At 35.2% G+C, this 18,860-nt stretch overlaps 31 pseudogenes; 22 read left to right on the top strand and 9 right to left on the bottom strand.

Moving 5' to 3' along the window:
- The first annotated feature begins 3,185 nt into the window (after window positions 1-3,185).
- LOC149590317 (5S ribosomal RNA) lies at window positions 3,186-3,288 on the top strand (annotated as a pseudogene).
- A 122-nt stretch (window positions 3,289-3,410) lies between these two features.
- On the top strand, window positions 3,411-3,529 carry LOC149590318 (5S ribosomal RNA; annotated as a pseudogene).
- Window positions 3,530-3,665: 136 nt separating this feature from the next.
- LOC149590319 (5S ribosomal RNA) lies at window positions 3,666-3,768 on the top strand (annotated as a pseudogene).
- Window positions 3,769-4,145: 377 nt separating this feature from the next.
- Window positions 4,146-4,248, top strand: LOC149590320 (5S ribosomal RNA; annotated as a pseudogene).
- A 347-nt stretch (window positions 4,249-4,595) lies between these two features.
- Window positions 4,596-4,698, top strand: LOC149590321 (5S ribosomal RNA; annotated as a pseudogene).
- Window positions 4,699-5,045: 347 nt separating this feature from the next.
- LOC149590322 (5S ribosomal RNA) lies at window positions 5,046-5,164 on the top strand (annotated as a pseudogene).
- Window positions 5,165-5,300: 136 nt separating this feature from the next.
- LOC149590323 (5S ribosomal RNA) lies at window positions 5,301-5,403 on the top strand (annotated as a pseudogene).
- A 122-nt stretch (window positions 5,404-5,525) lies between these two features.
- Window positions 5,526-5,628, top strand: LOC149590324 (5S ribosomal RNA; annotated as a pseudogene).
- Window positions 5,629-6,005: 377 nt separating this feature from the next.
- On the top strand, window positions 6,006-6,108 carry LOC149590325 (5S ribosomal RNA; annotated as a pseudogene).
- Window positions 6,109-6,455: 347 nt separating this feature from the next.
- On the top strand, window positions 6,456-6,558 carry LOC149590326 (5S ribosomal RNA; annotated as a pseudogene).
- A 122-nt stretch (window positions 6,559-6,680) lies between these two features.
- On the top strand, window positions 6,681-6,799 carry LOC149590327 (5S ribosomal RNA; annotated as a pseudogene).
- Window positions 6,800-6,935: 136 nt separating this feature from the next.
- On the top strand, window positions 6,936-7,038 carry LOC149590328 (5S ribosomal RNA; annotated as a pseudogene).
- Window positions 7,039-8,093: 1,055 nt separating this feature from the next.
- On the top strand, window positions 8,094-8,212 carry LOC149590329 (5S ribosomal RNA; annotated as a pseudogene).
- An 832-nt stretch (window positions 8,213-9,044) lies between these two features.
- Window positions 9,045-9,163, top strand: LOC149590330 (5S ribosomal RNA; annotated as a pseudogene).
- A 135-nt stretch (window positions 9,164-9,298) lies between these two features.
- On the top strand, window positions 9,299-9,401 carry LOC149590331 (5S ribosomal RNA; annotated as a pseudogene).
- A 122-nt stretch (window positions 9,402-9,523) lies between these two features.
- LOC149590332 (5S ribosomal RNA) lies at window positions 9,524-9,642 on the top strand (annotated as a pseudogene).
- Window positions 9,643-9,779: 137 nt separating this feature from the next.
- LOC149590333 (5S ribosomal RNA) lies at window positions 9,780-9,882 on the top strand (annotated as a pseudogene).
- Window positions 9,883-10,740: 858 nt separating this feature from the next.
- Window positions 10,741-10,843, top strand: LOC149590334 (5S ribosomal RNA; annotated as a pseudogene).
- Window positions 10,844-11,898: 1,055 nt separating this feature from the next.
- LOC149590335 (5S ribosomal RNA) lies at window positions 11,899-12,017 on the top strand (annotated as a pseudogene).
- Window positions 12,018-12,849: 832 nt separating this feature from the next.
- LOC149590336 (5S ribosomal RNA) lies at window positions 12,850-12,968 on the top strand (annotated as a pseudogene).
- A 135-nt stretch (window positions 12,969-13,103) lies between these two features.
- On the top strand, window positions 13,104-13,206 carry LOC149590337 (5S ribosomal RNA; annotated as a pseudogene).
- Window positions 13,207-13,583: 377 nt separating this feature from the next.
- On the top strand, window positions 13,584-13,686 carry LOC149590338 (5S ribosomal RNA; annotated as a pseudogene).
- Window positions 13,687-15,180: 1,494 nt separating this feature from the next.
- Window positions 15,181-15,283, bottom strand: LOC149590339 (5S ribosomal RNA; annotated as a pseudogene).
- A 136-nt stretch (window positions 15,284-15,419) lies between these two features.
- LOC149590340 (5S ribosomal RNA) lies at window positions 15,420-15,538 on the bottom strand (annotated as a pseudogene).
- A 122-nt stretch (window positions 15,539-15,660) lies between these two features.
- Window positions 15,661-15,763, bottom strand: LOC149590341 (5S ribosomal RNA; annotated as a pseudogene).
- A 135-nt stretch (window positions 15,764-15,898) lies between these two features.
- LOC149590342 (5S ribosomal RNA) lies at window positions 15,899-16,017 on the bottom strand (annotated as a pseudogene).
- A 593-nt stretch (window positions 16,018-16,610) lies between these two features.
- On the bottom strand, window positions 16,611-16,713 carry LOC149590343 (5S ribosomal RNA; annotated as a pseudogene).
- Window positions 16,714-17,345: 632 nt separating this feature from the next.
- On the bottom strand, window positions 17,346-17,448 carry LOC149590344 (5S ribosomal RNA; annotated as a pseudogene).
- Window positions 17,449-17,585: 137 nt separating this feature from the next.
- Window positions 17,586-17,704, bottom strand: LOC149590345 (5S ribosomal RNA; annotated as a pseudogene).
- A 122-nt stretch (window positions 17,705-17,826) lies between these two features.
- On the bottom strand, window positions 17,827-17,929 carry LOC149590346 (5S ribosomal RNA; annotated as a pseudogene).
- A 136-nt stretch (window positions 17,930-18,065) lies between these two features.
- Window positions 18,066-18,184, bottom strand: LOC149590347 (5S ribosomal RNA; annotated as a pseudogene).
- Window positions 18,185-18,860: the final 676 nt, after the last annotated feature.

Genomic DNA, 18,860 nt, shown 5'->3' on the forward strand with positions numbered 1-18,860 from the left:
CTCGATTGATCAATAAATAAAAATGTACCTCGATTTTTAATTACATTTTCAAAATCAACGTTTCTCGACCAGAGAAGCACTTTTTGAGAATTTTTTCACTATTTTCAAATATAACCGCTGAAACCATAGTTTTTGTATTTTTGCTTTAATTCAAGCAAATGTAACGAAATTCATTCAAAAAACTGTTCAAATTCAATTTTCAATAAGAAATCGTTGTCACGGATTTTGCATCTTGAAGAAAAAAAACATTCCATTTTTTCGGTGAAATTTTGAATGCATTTTTTTCTGGACAAATATTTGATCGAATTTAGCTTAAATACATATAAAATACTCATTTAAAGCGATTTCATCTCGATTGATCTATAAATAAAAATGTACCTCAATTTTTAATAGAATTTTCAAAATCGACGTTTCTCGACAAGAAAAGCACTTTTTGAGAATTTTTTCTCTATTTTCAAATATAACCGCTGAAACCATAGTTTTTGTATTTTTGCTTTAATTCAAGCAAATGTAACGATATTCATTCAAAAAACAGTTAAAATTCCAATTTCAATAAGAAATCGTTGTCACGGATTTTGCATCTTGAAGAAAAAAAACATTCCATTTTTTCGGTAAAATTTTGAATGCATTTTTTTCTGGACAAATTTTTGACCGAATTTAGCTTAAATGCATATAAAATACTCATTAAAAGTGATTTCATCTCGATTGATCAATAAATAAAAATGTACCTCGATTTTTAATATAATTTTCAAAATCGACGTTTCTTGACCAGAGAAGCACATTTAGAGTTTTTTTTCACTATTTTCAAATATAACCGCTGAAACCATAGTTTTTGTACTTTTTGCTTTAATTCAAGCAAATATAACGATATTCATTCAAAAAACAGTTAAAATTCCAATTTCAATAAGAAATCGTTGTAACGGTTTTTGTATCTTGAAGGTAAAAAACATGCGATTTTTTCGGTACAATTTTAAGTGCATTTTTTTCTGGACAAATTTTTGACTGAATTTAGCTTAAATACATATAAAATACTCATTAAAAGCGATTTCATCTCGATTGATCAGTAAATAAAAATGTACCTCGATTTTTAATTACATTTTCAAAATCGACGTTTCTCGACCAGAGAAGCACTTTATGAGAATTTTTTCACTATTTTCAAATATAACCGCTGAAACCATAGTTTTTGTACTTTTTGCTTTAATTCAAGCAAATGTAACGATATTCATTCAAAAAACAGTTAAAATTCCAATTTCAATAAGAAATCGTTGTCACGGATTTTGCATCTTGAAGAAAAAAAACATTCCATTTTTTCGGTGAAATTTTGAATGCATTTTTTTCTGGACAAATTTTTGACCGAATTTAGCTTAAATGCATATAAAATACTCATTAAAAGTGATTTCATCTCGATTGATCAATAAATAAAAATGTACCTCGATTTTTAATAGAATTTTCAAAATCGACGTTTCTCGACCAGAGAAGCACATTTTGAGAACTTTTTCACTATTTTCAAATATAACCGCTGAAACCATAGTTTTTGTATTTTTGCTTTAATTCCAGCAAATGTAACGATATTCATTCAAAAAACTGTTAAAATTCCAATTTCAATAAGAAATCGTTGTCACGGATTTTGCATCTTGAAGAAAAAAACATTCCATTTTTTCGGTACAATTTTGAATGCATTTTTTTCTGGACAAATTTTTGACCGAATTTAGCTTAAATGCATATAAAATACTCATTAAAAGCGATTTCATCTCGATTGATCAATAAATAAAAATGTACCTCGATTTTTAATTACATTTTCAAAATCAACGTTTCTCGACCAGAGAAGCACTTTTTGAAAATTTTTTCACTTTTTTCAAATATAACCGCTGAAACCATAGTTTTTGTACTTTTTGCTTTAATTTAAGCAAATATAACGATATTCATTCAAAAAACAGTTAAAATTCCAATTTCAATAAGAAATCGTTGTAACGGTTTTTGTATCTTGAAGGTAAAAAACATGCGATTTTTTCGGTACAATTTTAAATGCATTTTTTTCTGGACAAATTTTTGACTGAATTTAGCTTAAATACATATAAAATACTCATTAAAAGCGATTTCATCTCGATTGATCAGTAAATAAAAATGTACCTCGATTTTTAATTACATTTTCAAAATCGACGTTTCTCGACCAGAGAAGCACTTTTTGAGAATTTTTTCACTATTTTCAAATATAACCGCTGAAACCATAGTTTTTGTACTTTTTGCTTTAATTCAAGCAAATGTAACGATATTCAGTCAAAAAAACAGTTAAAATTCCAATTTCAATAATGGTGTATTAAGCAGTCAGTACTTGGGAACACTGGGTGCCGTTGGCTTTTTCCTTTTTGTTTCCTCTTTTAAATTCCACCAGATATGAAAAAAAGCAAACATATCTTCATTTTGTTATTGTTTTATAAAGATTTAGGTTAATTAAATTCAAATTTTTAACTAGCACTCTCGGCAACGGCCATATCACGCTGAATACACCGGTTCTCGTCCGATCACCGAAGTTAAGCAACGTCGAGCGCAGTCAGTGCTTGGAATAGAGGCCACATAGGAACACTGCAAGCCGTTAGCTTTTTCACTTTTTTTTGTCTTTTAAATTCCAATAGATATGAAAAAAGCAAACATATTTTCTTTTTGTTATTGTTTTAAATAGATGAAGGTTAATTTGTCTCACTTAATTTAAATTCGAATTATAAACTAGCACTCTCGGCAACTGCCATATCACGCTGAAAACACCGGTTCATGTCCGATCACCGAAGTTAAGCAGCGTCGAGCGCAGTCAGTACTTGGGAACACTGGGTGCCGTTGGCTTTTTCCTTTTTGTTTCCTCTTTTAAATTCCACCAGATATGAAAAAAGCAAACATATCTTCATTTTGTTATTGTTTTATAAAGATTAAGGTTAATTAAATTCAAATTATTAACTAGCACTCTCAGCAACGGCCTTTTCACGCTGAATACACCGGTTCTCGTCCGATCACCGAAGTTAAGCAGCGTCGAGCGCAGTCAGTACTTGGGAACACTGCGTGCCGTCGGCTTTTTCCTTTTTGTTTCCTCTTTTAAATTACACCAGATATGAAAAAAGCAAACATATCTTCATTTTGTTATTGTTTTATAAAGATTTAGGTTAATTAAATTCAAATTATTAACTAGCACTCTCGGCAACGGCCATATCACGCTGAAAACACCGGTTCTCGTCCGATCACCGAAGTTAAGCAGCGTCGAGCGCAGTCAGTACTTGGGAACACTGCGTGCCGTCGGCTTTTTCCTTTTTGTTTCCTCTTTTAAATTCCACCAGATATGAAAAAAGCAAACATATCTTCATTTTGTTATTGTTTTATAAAGATTTAGGTTAATTAAATTCAAATTATTAACTAGCACTCTCGGCAACGGCCATTTCATGCTGAATACACCGGTTCTCGTCCGATCACCGAAGTTAAACAGCGTCGAGCGCAGTCAGTGCTTGGGAGGGAGGCCACATAGGAACACTGCAAGCCGTTAACTTTTTCTCTTTTTTTTGTCTTTTAAATTCCAATAGATATGAAAAAAGCAAACATATTTTCTTTTTGTTATTGTTTTAAAAAGATGAAGGTTAATTTGTCTCACTTACTTTAAATTCGAATTATTAACTAGCACTCTCGGCAACGGCCATATCACGCTGAAAACACCGGTTCTCGTCCGATCACCGAAGTTAAGCAGCGTCGAGCGCAGTCAGTACTTGGGAACACTTCGTGCCGTTGGCTTTTTCCTTTTTGTTTCCTCTTTTAAATTCCACCAGATATGAAAAAAGCAAACATATCTTCTTTTTGATATTGTTTTATAAAGATGAAGGTTAATTAAATTCAAATTATTAACTAGCACTTTCGGCAACGGCCATATCACGCTGAAAACACCGGTTCTCGTCCGATCACCGAAGTTAAGCAACGTCGAGCGCAGTCAGTGCTTGGAATAGAGGCCACATAGGAACACTGCAAGCCGTTAGCTTTTTCACTTTTTTTTGTCTTTTAAATTCCAATAGATATGAAAAAAGCAAACATATTTTCTTTTTGTTATTGTTTTAAATAGATGAAGGTTAATTTGTCTCACTTAATTTAAATTCGAATTATAAACTAGCACTCTCGGCAACGGCCATATCACGCTGAAAACACCGGTTCATGTCCGATCACCGAAGTTAAGCAGCGTCGAGCGCAGTCAGTACTTGGGAACACTGGGTGCCGTTGGCTTTTTCCTTTTTGTTTCCTCTTTTAAATTCCACCAGATATGAAAAAAGCAAACATATCTTCATTTTGTTATTGTTTTATAAAGATTAAGGTTAATTAAATTCAAATTATTAACTAGCACTCTCAGCAACGGCCTTTTCACGCTGAATACACCGGTTCTCGTCCGATCACCGAAGTTAAGCAGCGTCGAGCGCAGTCAGTACTTGGGAACACTGCGTGCCGTCGGCTTTTTCCTTTTTGTTTCCTCTTTTAAATTACACCAGATATGAAAAAAGCAAACATATCTTCATTTTGTTATTGTTTTATAAAGATTTAGGTTAATTAAATTCAAATTATTAACTAGCACTCTCGGCAACGGCCATATCACGCTGAAAACACCGGTTCTCGTCCGATCACCGAAGTTAAGCAGCGTCGAGCGCAGTCAGTACTTGGGAACACTGCGTGCCGTCGGCTTTTTCCTTTTTGTTTCCTCTTTTAAATTCCACCAGATATGAAAAAAGCAAACATATCTTCATTTTGTTATTGTTTTATAAAGATTTAGGTTAATTAAATTCAAATTATTAACTAGCACTCTCAGCAACGGCCTTTTCACGCTGAAAACACCGGTTCTCGTCCGATCACCGAAGTTAAGCAGCGTCGAGCGCAGTCAGTACTTGGGAACACTGCGTGCCGTCGGCTTTTTCCTTTTTGTTTCCTCTTTTAAATTCCACCAGATATGAAAAAAGCAAACATATCTTCATTTTGTTATTGTTTTATAAAGATTTAGGTTAATTAAATTCAAATTATTAACTAGCACTCTCGGCAACGGCCATTTCATGCTGAATACACCGGTTCTCGTCCGATCACCGAAGTTAAACAGCGTCGAGCGCAGTCAGTGCTTGGGAGGGAGGCCACATAGGAACACTGCAAGCCGTTAACTTTTTCTCTTTTTTTTGTCTTTTAAATTCCAATAGATATGAAAAAAGCAAACATATTTTCTTTTTGTTATTGTTTTAAAAAGATGAAGGTTAATTTGTCTCACTTACTTTAAATTCGAATTATTAACTAGCACTCTCGGCAACGGCCATATCACGCTGAAAACACCGGTTCTCGTCCGATCACCGAAGTTAAGCAGCGTCGAGCGCAGTCAGTACTTGGGAACACTTCGTGCCGTTGGCTTTTTCCTTTTTGTTTCCTCTTTTAAATTCCACCAGATATGAAAAAAGCAAACATATCTTCTTTTTGATATTGTTTTATAAAGATGAAGGTTAATTAAATTCAAATTATTAACTAGCACTTTCGGCAACGGCCATATCACGCTGAAAACACCGGTTCTCGTCCGATCACCGAAGTTAAGCAGCGTCGAGCGCAGTCAGTACTTGGGAACACTTCGTGCCGTTGGCTTTTTCCTTTTTGTTTCCTCTTTTAAATTCCACCAGATATGAAAAAAGCAAACATATCTTCTTTTTGATATTGTTTTATAAAGATGAAGGTTAATTAAATTCAAATTATTAACTAGCACTTTCGGCAACGGCCATATCACGCTGAAAACACCGGTTCTCGTCCGATCACCGAAGTTAAGCAACGTCGAGCGCAGTCAGTGCTTGGAATAGAGGCCACATAGGAACACTGCAAGCCGTTAGCTTTTTCACTTTTTTTTGTCTTTTAAATTCCAATAGATATGAAAAAAGCAAACATATTTTCTTTTTGTTATTGTTTTAAATAGATGAAGGTTAATTTGTCTCACTTAATTTAAATTCGAATTATAAACTAGCACTCTCGGCAACGGCCATATCACGCTGAAAACACCGGTTCATGTCCGATCACCGAAGTTAAGCAGCGTCGAGCGCAGTCAGTACTTGGGAACACTGGGTGCCGTTGGCTTTTTCCTTTTTGTTTCCTCTTTTAAATTCCACCAGATATGAAAAAAGCAAACATATCTTCATTTTGTTATTGTTTTATAAAGATTAAGGTTAATTAAATTCAAATTATTAACTAGCACTCTCAGCAACGGCCTTTTCACGCTGAATACACCGGTTCTCGTCCGATCACCGAAGTTAAGCAGCGTCGAGCGCAGTCAGTACTTGGGAACACTGCGTGCCGTCGGCTTTTTCCTTTTTGTTTCCTCTTTTAAATTACACCAGATATGAAAAAAGCAAACATATCTTCATTTTGTTATTGTTTTATAAAGATTTAGGTTAATTAAATTCAAATTATTAACTAGCACTCTCGGCAACGGCCATATCACGCTGAAAACACCGGTTCTCGTCCGATCACCGAAGTTAAGCAGCGTCGAGCGCAGTCAGTACTTGGGAACACTGCGTGCCGTCGGCTTTTTCCTTTTTGTTTCCTCTTTTAAATTCCACCAGATATGAAAAAAGCAAACATATCTTCATTTTGTTATTGTTTTATAAAGATTTAGGTTAATTAAATTCAAATTATTAACTAGCACTCTCGGCAACGGCCATATCATGCTGAATACACCGGTTCTCGTCCGATCACCGAAGTTTAACAGCGTCGAGCGCAGTCAGTGCTTGGGAGGGAGGCCACATAGGAACACTGCAAGCCGTTAGCTTTTTCTCTTTTTTTTGTCTTTTAAATTCCAATAGATATGAAAAAAGCAAACATATTTTCTTTTTGTTATTGTTTTAAAAAGATGAAGGTTAATTTGTCTCACTTACTTTAAATTCGAATTATTAACTAGCACTCTCGGCAACGGCCATATCACGCTGAAAACACCGGTTCTCGTCCGATCACCGAAGTTAAGCAGCGTCGAGCGCAGTCAGTACTTGGGAACACTTCGTGCCGTTGGCTTTTTCCTTTTTGTTTCCTCTTTTAAATTCCACCAGATATGAAAAAAGCAAACATATCTTCTTTTTGATATTGTTTTATAAAGATGAAGGTTAATTAAATTCAAATTATTAACTAGCACTTTCGGCAACGGCCATATCACGCTGAAAACACCGGTTCTCGTCCGATCACCGAAGTTAAGCAACGTCGAGCGCAGTCAGCAAAAAAGAGTTCTCAGAAGTATTTATAACGTGAATTGGTTATCACATACAAAAATATTATATGCAAAAAGTAAAACGTTAGACATATTTCAAATTATTAAGTATAATAATCTAATATTTATTCATAAAAATATTAATGGTGTACATAAACTATTTAGTACAACTTCCTCTAACATATTAACAAGAACAAACAATATTTTAGAATGCCACCAATGCAAAACCTCAAAAAAGCTTAACTCAATCTCTTATGCAGGAGTAAAACAATACAACCAAATTTATTTACTTATATGTGATACCAAATCCTTCAATTTAGTTAAAAAAAAACTTAAAATACATATACTTAATGGCAGTGTGTAGCCATCTTTGATCTATTTGTTTATTTATTTTTTATTTATATATTTAGTTATTCCTGATTTTAATTGTTTTATTTAAAGAAGAACCATAACTCGTTTATATTTTATATTAAACGAAGTAAAAAAGTCTTGTTTTCCAATAGATATTAAACTATATTCATGTACATGCAAAACTTTATTTTAATTTTAATTTATATTTTTTATGTTCATTCTCTTTTAATGTTCTTTATTTCATTTTGTTGTCCAATTGACGTTAATCTTAAAAAATTTAAGGAGGGCAATAAGTCGCTTGAAGACTTGGTCCCTCCCCATGACCTTTTGTACAAAACTATGACAAATAAACTTTGAAACTTTGAAACTTTGAACACTGCGTGCCGTTGGCTTTTTCAATTTTATTTCATCTTTTAAATTCCACCAGATGTGAAAAAAGCAAACATATCTTCTTTTTGATATTGTTTTATAAAGATGAAGGTTAATTAAATTCAAATTATTAAATAGCACTCTCGGCAACGGCCATATCACGCTGAAAACACCGGTTCCCGTCCGATCACCGAAGTTGAGCAGCGTCGAGCGCAGTCAGTACTTGGGAGGGAGACCACTTAGGAACAATGCGTTCCGTTGGCTTTTTCACTTTTTTTCCTCTTTTAAATTCCAATAGATATGAAAAAAGCAAACATGTTATCTTTTTGTTATTGTTTTAACAAGATGAAGGTTAATTTGTCTCTCTTAATTTAAATTCGAATTATTTTCTAGCACTCTCGGTAACGGCCATATCACGCTGAAAACACCGGTTCTTGTCCGATCACCGAAGTTAAGCAGCGTCGAGCGCTGTCAGTACTTGGGAACACTGGGTGCCGTAGGCTTTTTCCTTTTTGTTTCCTCTTTTAAATTCCACCAGATATGAAAAAAGCAAACATACCTTCATTTTGTTATTGTTTTATAAAGATTAAGGTTAATTAAATTCAAATTATTAACTAGCACTCTCAGCAACGGCCTTTTCACGCTGAATACACCGGTTCTCGTCCGATCACCGAAGTTAAGCAGCGTCGAGCGCAGTCAGTACTTGGGAACACTGCGTGCCGTCGGCTTTTTCCTTTTTGTTTCCTCTTTTAAATTCCACCAGATATGAAAAAAGCAAACATATCTTCATTTTGTTATTGTTTTATAAAGATTTAGGTTAATTAAATTCAAATTATTAACTAGCACTCTCGGCAACGGCCATATCACGCTGAATACACCGAGTCTCGTCCGATCACCGAAGTTAAGCAGCGTCGAGCGCAGTCAGTGCTTGGGAGGGAGGCCACATAGGAACACTGCAAGCCGTTAGCTTTTTCACTTTTTTTTGTCATAATAGATATGAAAAAAGCAAACATACTTTCTTTTTGTTATTGTTTTAAAAAGATGAAGGTTAATTTGTCTCACTTAATTTAAATTCGAATTATTAACTAGCACTCTCGGCAACGGCCATATCACGCTGAATACACCGGTTCTCGTCCGATCACCGAAGTTAAGCAGCGTCGAGCGCAGTCAGTGCTTGGGAGGGAGGCCACATAGGAACACTGCAAGCCGTTAGCTTTATCACTTTTTTTGTCTTTTAAATTAAAATAGATATGAAAAAAGCAAACATATTTTCTTTTTGTTATTGTTTTAAATAGATGAAGGTTAATTTGTCTCACTTAATTTAAATTCGAATTATTAACTAGCACTCTCGGCAACGGCCATATCACGCTGAAAACACCGGTTCTTGTCCGATCACCGAAGTTAAGCAGCGTCGAGCGCAGTCAGTACTTGGGAACACTGCGTGCCGTTGGCTTTTTCCTTTTTGTTTCCTCTTTTAAATTCCACCAGATATGAAAAAAGCAAACATATCTTCATTTTGTTATTGTTTTATAAAGATTTAGGTTAATTAAATTCAAATTATTAACTAGCACTCTCGGCAACGGCCATATCACGCTGAATACAACGGTTCCCGTCCGATCACCGAAGTTAAGCAGCGTCGAGCGCAGTCAGTGCTTGGGAGGGAGGCCACATAGGAACACTGCAAGCCGTTAGCTTTTTCACTTTTTTTTGTCTTTTAAATTCCAACAGATATGAAAAAAGCAAACATATTTTCTTTTTGTTATTGTTTTTAAAATGATGAAGATTAATTTGTCTCACTTAATTTAAATTCGAATTATTAACTAGCACTCTCGGCAACGGCCATATCACGCTGAAAACACCGGTTCTTGTCCGATCACCGAAGTTAAGCAGCGTCGAGCGCAGTCAGTACTTGGGAACACTGGGTGCCGTTGGCTTTTTCCTTTTTGTTTCCTCTTTTAAATTCCACCAGATATGAAAAAAGCAAACATATCTTCATTTTGTTATTGTTTTATAAAGATTAAGGTTAATTAAATTCAAATTATTAACTAGCACTCTCGGCAACGGCCTTTTCACGCTGAATACACCGGTTCTCGTCCAATCACCGAAGTTAAGCAGCGTCGAGCGCAGTCAGTACTTGGGAACACTGCGTGCCGTTGGCTTTTTCCTTTTTGTTTTCTCTTTTAATTTCCACCAGATATGCAAAAAGCAAACATATCTTCTTTTTGTTATTGTTTTATAAAGATGAAGGTTAATTAAATTCAAATTATTATCTAGCACTCTCGGCAACGGCCAAATCACGCTGAATACACTGGTTCTCTTCCGATCACCGAAGGTTAGCAGCGTTGAGCGCAGTCAGTATTTGGGAAGGAGGCCACTTAGGAACACTGCTTGCCGTTAGCTTTTTCACTTTTTTTTTGTCTTTTAAATTCCAATAGATATGAAAAAAGCAAACATATTTTCTTTTTGTTATTGTTTTAAAAAGATGAAGGTTAATTTGTCTCACTTAATTTAAATTCGAATTATTAACTAGCACTCTCGGCAACGGCCAAATCACGCTGAATACACTGAATCTCGTCCGATCACCGAAGTTAAGCAGCGTCGAGCGCAGTCAGTGCTTGGGAGGGAGGCCACATAGGAACACTGCAAGCCGTTAGCTTTTTCACTTTTTTTTGACTTTTAAATTCCAATAGATATGAAAAAAGCAAACATATTTTCTTTTTGTTATTGTTTTAAAAAGATGAAGGTTAATTTGTCTCACTTACTTTAAATTCGAATTATTAACTAGCACTCTCGGCAACGGCCATATCACGCTGAAAACACCGGTTCTCGTCCGATCACCGAAGTTAAGCAGCGTCGAGCGCAGTCAGTACTTGGGAACACTTCGTGCCGTTGGCTTTTTCCTTTTTGTTTCCTCTTTTTAATTCCACCAGATATGAAAAAAGCAAACATATCTTCTTTTTGATATTGTTTTATAAAGATGAAGGTTAATTAAATTCAAATTATTAACTAGCACTTTCGGCAACGGCCATATCACGCTGAAAACACCGGTTCTCGTCCGATCACCGAAGTTAAGCAACGTCGAGCGCAGTCAGCAAAAAAGAGTTCTCAGAAGTATTTATAACGTGAATTGGTTATCACATACAAAAATATTATATGCAAAAAGTAAAACGTTAGACATATTTCAAATTATTAAGTATAATAATCTAATATTTATTCGTAAAAATATTAATGGTGTACATAAACTATTTAGTACAACTTCCTCTAACATATTAACAAGAACAAACAATATTTTAGAATGCCACCAATGCAAAACCTCAAAAAAGCTTAACTCAATCTTTTATGCAGGAGTAAAACAATACAACCAAATTTATTTACTTATATGTGATACCAAATCCTTCAATTTAGTTAAAAAAAAACTTAAAATACATATACTTAATGGCAGTGTGTAGCCATCTTTGATCTATTTGTTTATTTATTTTTTATTTATATATTTAGTTATTCCTGATTTTAATTGTTTTATTTAAAGAAGAACCATAACTCGTTTATATTTTATATTAAACGAAGTAAAAAAGTCTTGTTTTCCAATAGATATTAAACTATATTCATGTACATGCAAAACTTTATTTTAATTTTAATTTATATTTTATATGTTCATTCTCTTTTAATGTTCTTTATTTCATTTTGTTGTCCAATTGACGTTAATCTTAAAAAATTTAAGGAGGGCAATAAGTCGCTTGAAGACTTGGTCCCTCCCCATGACCTTTTGTACAAAACTATGACAAATAAACTTTGAAACTTTGAAACTTTGAACACTGCGTGCCGTTGGCTTTTTCAATTTTATTTCATCTTTTAAATTCCACCAGATGTGAAAAAAGCAAACATATCTTCTTTTTGATATTGTTTTATAAAGATGAAGGTTAATTAAATTCAAATTATTAAATAGCACTCTCGGCAACGGCCATATCACGCTGAAAACACCGGTTCCCGTCCGATCACCGAAGTTGAGCAGCGTCGAGCGCAGTCAGTACTTGGGAGGGAGACCACTTAGGAACAATGCGTGCCGTTGGCTTTTTCACTTTTTTTCCTCTTTTAAATTCCAATAGATATGAAAAAAGCAAACATGTTATCTTTTTGTTATTGTTTTAACAAGATGAAGGTTAATTTGTCTCTCTTAATTTAAATTCGAATTATTTTCTAGCACTCTCGGTAACGGCCATATCACGCTGAAAACACCGGTTCTTGTCCGATCACCGAAGTTAAGCAGCGTCGAGCGCTGTCAGTACTTGGGAACACTGGGTGCCGTAGGCTTTTTCCTTTTTGTTTCCTCTTTTAAATTCCACCAGATATGAAAAAAGCAAACATACCTTCATTTTGTTATTGTTTTATAAAGATTAAGGTTAATTAAATTCAAATTATTAACTAGCACTCTCAGCAACGGCCTTTTCACGCTGAATACACCGGTTCTCGTCCGATCACCGAAGTTAAGCAGCGTCGAGCGCAGTCAGTACTTGGGAACACTGCGTGCCGTCGGCTTTTTCCTTTTTGTTTCCTCTTTTAAATTCCACCAGATATGAAAAAAGCAAACATATCTTCATTTTGTTATTGTTTTATAAAGATTTAGGTTAATTAAATTCAAATTATTAACTAGCACTCTCGGCAACGGCCATATCACGCTGAATACACCGAGTCTCGTCCGATCACCGAAGTTAAGCAGCGTCGAGCGCAGTCAGTGCTTGGGAGGGAGGCCACATAGGAACACTGCAAGCCGTTAGCTTTTTCACTTTTTTTTGTCATAATAGATATGAAAAAAGCAAACATACTTTCTTTTTGTTATTGTTTTAAAAAGATGAAGGTTAATTTGTCTCACTTAATTTAAATTCGAATTATTAACTAGCACTCTCGGCAACGGCCATATCACGCTGAATACACCGGTTCTCGTCCGATCACCGAAGTTAAGCAGCGTCGAGCGCAGTCAGTGCTTGGGAGGGAGGCCACATAGGAACACTGCAAGCCGTTAGCTTTATCACTTTTTTTGTCTTTTAAATTAAAATAGATATGAAAAAAGCAAACATATTTTCTTTTTGTTATTGTTTTAAATAGATGAAGGTTAATTTGTCTCACTTAATTTAAATTCGAATTATTAACTAGCACTCTCGGCAACGGCCATATCACGCTGAAAACACCGGTTCTTGTCCGATCACCGAAGTTAAGCAGCGTCGAGCGCAGTCAGTACTTGGGAACACTGCGTGCCGTTGGCTTTTTCCTTTTTGTTTCCTCTTTTAAATTCCACCAGATATGAAAAAAGCAAACATATCTTCATTTTGTTATTGTTTTATAAAGATTTAGGTTAATTAAATTCAAATTATTAACTAGCACTCTCGGCAACGGCCAAATCACGCTGAATACACTGAATCTCGTCCGATCACCGAAGTTAAGCAGCGTCGAGCGCAGTCAGTGCTTGGGAGGGAGGCCACATAGGAACACTGCAAGCCGTTAGCTTTTTCACTTTTTTTTGTCTTTTAAATTCCAATAGATATGAAAAAAGCAAACATATTTTCTTTTTGTTATTGTTTTAAAAAGATGAAGGTTAATTTGTCTCACTTACTTTAAATTCGAATTATTAACTAGCACTCTCGGCAACGGCCATATCACGCTGAAAACACCGGTTCTCGTCCGATCACCGAAGTTAAGCAGCGTCGAGCGCAGTCAGTACTTGGGAACACTTCGTGCCGTTGGCTTTTTCCTTTTTGTTTCCTCTTTTTAATTCCACCAGATATGAAAAAAGCAAACATATCTTCTTTTTGATATTGTTTTATAAAGATGAAGGTTAATTAAATTCAAATTATTAACTAGCACTTTCGGCAACGGCCATATCACGCTGAAAACACCGGTTCTCGTCCGATCACCGAAGTTAAGCAACGTCGAGCGCAGTCAGCAAAAAAGAGTTCTCAGAAGTATTTATAACGTGAATTGGTTATCACATACAAAAATATTATATGCAAAAAGTAAAACGTTAGACATATTTCAAATTATTAAGTATAATAATCTAATATTTATTCGTAAAAATATTAATGGTGTACATAAACTATTTAGTACAACTTCCTCTAACATATTAACAAGAACAAACAATATTTTAGAATGCCACCAATGCAAAACCTCAAAAAAGCTTAACTCAATCTTTTATGCAGGAGTAAAACAATACAACCAAATTTATTTACTTATATGTGATACCAAATCCTTCAATTTAGTTAAAAAAAAACTTAAAATACATATACTTAATGGCAGTGTGTTCCCAAGTACTGACTGCGCTCGACGCTGCTTAACTTCGGTGATCGGACGAGAACCGGTGTTTTCAGCGTGATATGGCCGTTGCCGAGAGTGCTAGTTAATAATTCGAATTTAAAGTAAGTGAGACAAATTAACCTTCATCTTTTTAAAACAATAACAAAAAGAAAATATGTTTGCTTTTTTCATATCTATTGGAATTTAAAAGACAAAAAAAAGTGAAAAAGCTAACGGCTTGCAGTGTTCCTATGTGGCCTCCCTCCCAAGCACTGACTGCGCTCGACGCTGCTTAACTTCGGTGATCGGACGAGATTCAGTGTATTCAGCGTGATTTGGCCGTTGCCGAGAGTGCTAGTTAATAATTCGAATTTAAATTAAGTGAGACAAATTAACCTTCATCTTTTTAAAACAATAACAAAAAGAAAATATGTTTGCTTTTTTCATATCTATTGGAATTTAAAAGACAAAAAAAAAGTGAAAAAGCTAACGGCAAGCAGTGTTCCTAAGTGGCCTCCTTCCCAAATACTGACTGCGCTCAACGCTGCTAACCTTCGGTGATCGGAAGAGAACCAGTGTATTCAGCGTGATTTGGCCGTTGCCGAGAGTGCTAGATAATAATTTGAATTTAATTAACCTTCATCTTTATAAAACAATAACAAAAAGAAGATATGTTTGCTTTTTGCATATCTGGTGGAAATTAAAAGAGAAAACAAAAAGGAAAAAGCCAACGGCACGCAGTGTTCCCAAGTACTGACTGCGCTCGACGCTGCTTAACTTCGGTGATTGGACGAGAACCGGTGTATTCAGCGTGAAAAGGCCGTTGCCGAGAGTGCTAGTTAATAATTTGAATTTAATTAACCTTAATCTTTATAAAACAATAACAAAATGAAGATATGTTTGCTTTTTTCATATCTGGTGGAATTTAAAAGAGGAAACAAAAAGGAAAAAGCCAACGGCACCCAGTGTTCCCAAGTACTGACTGCGCTCGACGCTGCTTAACTTCGGTGATCGGACAAGAACCGGTGTTTTCAGCGTGATATGGCCGTTGCCGAGAGTGCTAGTTAATAATTCGAATTTAAATTAAGTGAGACAAATTAATCTTCATCATTTTAAAAACAATAACAAAAAGAAAATATGTTTGCTTTTTTCATATCTGTTGGAATTTAAAAGACAAAAAAAGTGAAAAAGCTAACGGCTTGCAGTGTTCCTATGTGGCCTCCCTCCCAAGCACTGACTGCGCTCGACGCTGCTTAACTTCGGTGATCGGACGGGAACCGGTGTATTCAGCGTGATATGGCCGTTGCCGAGAGTGCTAGTTAATAATTTGAATTTAATTAACCTAAATCTTTATAAAACAATAAAAAAATGAAGATATGTTTGCTTTTTTCATATCTGGTGGAATTTAAAAGAGGAAACAAAAAGGAAAAAGCCAACGGCACGCAGTGTTCCCAAGTACTGACTGCGCTCGACGCTGCTTAACTTCGGTGATCGGACAAGAACCGGTGTTTTCAGCGTGATATGGCCGTTGCCGAGAGTGCTAGTTAATAATTAGAATTTAAATTAAGTGAGACAAATTAACCTTCATCTATTTAAAACAATAACAAAAAGAAAATATGTTTGCTTTTTTCATATCTATTTTAATTTAAAAGACAAAAAAAGTGATAAAGCTAACGGCTTGCAGTGTTCCTATGTGGCCTCCCTCCCAAGCACTGACTGCGCTCGACGCTGCTTAACTTCGGTGATCGGACGAGAACCGGTGTATTCAGCGTGATATGGCCGTTGCCGAGAGTGCTAGTTAATAATTCGAATTTAAATTAAGTGAGACAAATTAACCTTCATCTTTTTAAAACAATAACAAAAAGAAAGTATGTTTGCTTTTTTCATATCTATTATGACAAAAAAAAGTGAAAAAGCTAACGGCTTGCAGTGTTCCTATGTGGCCTCCCTCCCAAGCACTGACTGCGCTCGACGCTGCTTAACTTCGGTGATCGGACGAGACTCGGTGTATTCAGCGTGATATGGCCGTTGCCGAGAGTGCTAGTTAATAATTTGAATTTAATTAACCTAAATCTTTATAAAACAATAACAAAATGAAGATATGTTTGCTTTTTTCATATCTGGTGGAATTTAAAAGTGGAAACAAAAAGGAAAAAGCCAACGGCACGCAGTGTTCCCAAGTACTGACTGCGCTCGACGCTGCTTAACTTCGGTGATTGGACGAGAACCGGTGTATTCAGCGTGAAAAGGCCGTTGCCGAGAGTGCTAGTTAATAATTTGAATTTAATTAACCTTAATCTTTATAAAACAATAACAAAATGAAGATATGTTTGCTTTTTTCATATCTGGTGGAATTTAAAAGAGGAAACAAAAAGGAAAAAGCCAACGGCACCCAGTGTTCCCAAGTACTGACTGCGCTCGACGCTGCTTAACTTCGGTGATCGGACAAGAACCGGTGTTTTCAGCGTGATATGGCCGTTGCCGAGAGTGCTAGTTAATAATTCGAATTTAAATTAAGTGAGACAAATTAACCTTCATCTTTTTAAAACAATAACAAAAAGAAAATATGTTTGCTTTTTTCATATCTATTGGAATTTAAAAGACAAAAAAAAGTGAAAAAGCTAACGGCTTGCAGTGTTCCTATGTGGCCTCCCTCCCAAGCACTGACTGCGCTCGACGCTGCTTAACTTCGGTGATCGGACGAGATTCAGTGTATTCAGCGTGATTTGGCCGTTGCCGAGAGTGCTAGTTAATAATTCGAATTTAAATTAAGTGAGACAAATTAACCTTCATCTTTTTAAAACAATAACAAAAAGAAAATATGTTTGCTTTTTTCATATCTATTGGAATTTAAAAGACAAAAAAAAGTGAAAAAGCTAACGGCAAGCAGTGTTCCTAAGTGGCCTCCTTCCCAAATACTGACTGCGCTCAACGCTGCTAACCTTCGGTGATCGGAAGAGAACCAGTGTATTCAGCGTGATTTGGCCGTTGCCGAGAGTGCTAGATAATAATTTGAATTTAATTAACCTTCATCTTTATAAAACAATAACAAAAAGAAGATATGTTTGCTTTTTGCATATCTGGTGGAAATTAAAAGAGAAAACAAAAAGGAAAAAGCCAACGGCACGCAGTGTTCCCAAGTACTGACTGCGCTCGACGCTGCTTAACTTCGGTGATCGGACAAGAACCGGTGTTTTCAGCGTGATATGGCCGTTGCCGAGAGTGCTAGTTAATAATTCGAATTTAAATTAAGTGAGACAAATTAATCTTCATCATTTTAAAAACAATAACAAAAAGAAAATATGTTTGCTTTTTTCATATCTGTTGGAATTTAAAAGACAAAAAAAAATTAAAAAGCTAACGGCTTGCAGTGTTCCTATGTGGCCTCCCTCCCAAGCACTGACTGCGCTCGACGCTGCTTAACTTCGGTGATCGGACGGGAACCGGTGTATTCAGCGTGATATGGCCGTTGCCGAGAGTGCTAGTTAATAATTTGAATTTAATTAACCTAAATCTTTATAAAACAATAACAAAATGAAGATATGTTTGCTTTTTTCATATCTGGTGGAATTTAAAAGAGGAAACAAAAAGGAAAAAGCCAACGGCACGCAGTGTTCCCAAGTACTGACTGCGCTCGACGCTGCTTAACTTCGGTGATCGGACAAGAACCGGTGTTTTCAGCGTGATATGGCCGTTACCGAGAGTGCTAGAAAATAATTCGAATTTAAATTAAGAGAGACAAATTAACCTTCATCTTGTTAAAACAATAACAAAAAGATAACATGTTTGCTTTTTTCATATCTATTGGAATTTAAAAGAGGAAAAAAAGTGAAAAAGCCAACGGCACGCATTGTTCCTAAGTGGTCTCCCTCCCAAGTACTGACTGCGCTCGACGCTGCTCAACTTCGGTGATCGGACGGGAACCGGTGTTTTCAGCGTGATATGGCCGTTGCCGAGAGTGCTATTTAATAATTTGAATTTAATTAACCTTCATATTTATAAAACAATATCAAAAAGAAGATATGTTTGCTTTTTTCACATCTGGTGGAATTTAAAAGATGAAATAAAATTGAAAAAGCCAACGGCACGCAGTGTTCAAAGTTTCAAAGTTTCAAAGTTTATTTGTCATAGTTTTGTACAAAAGGTCATGGGGAGGGACCAAGTCTTCAAGCGACTTATTGCCCTCCTTAAATTTTTTAAGATTAACGTCAATTGGACAACAAAATGAAATAAAGAACATTAAAAGAGAATGAACATAAAAAATATAAATTAAAATTAAAATAAAGTTTTGCATGTACATGAATATAGTTTAATATCTATTGGAAAACAAGACTTTTTTACTTCGTTTAATATAAAATATAAACGAGTTATGGTTCTTCTTTAAATAAAACAATTAAAATCAGGAATAACTAAATATATAAATAAAAAATAAATAAACAAATAGATCAAAGATGGCTACACACTGCCATTAAGTATATGTATTTTAAGTTTTTTTTTAACTAAATTGAAGGATTTGGTATCACATATAAGTAAATAAATTTGGTTGTATTGTTTTACTCCTGCATAAGAGATTGAGTTAAGCTTTTTTGAGGTTTTGCATTGGTGGCATTCTAAAATATTGTTTGTTCTT

Source organism: Phalangium opilio, unplaced genomic scaffold (genome assembly GCF_054372755.1).
Source record: "Phalangium opilio isolate 3A_F unplaced genomic scaffold, DU_Popi_V2 ptg000505l_1, whole genome shotgun sequence".
Taxonomy (NCBI): Eukaryota; Metazoa; Arthropoda; class Arachnida; order Opiliones; family Phalangiidae; genus Phalangium; species Phalangium opilio.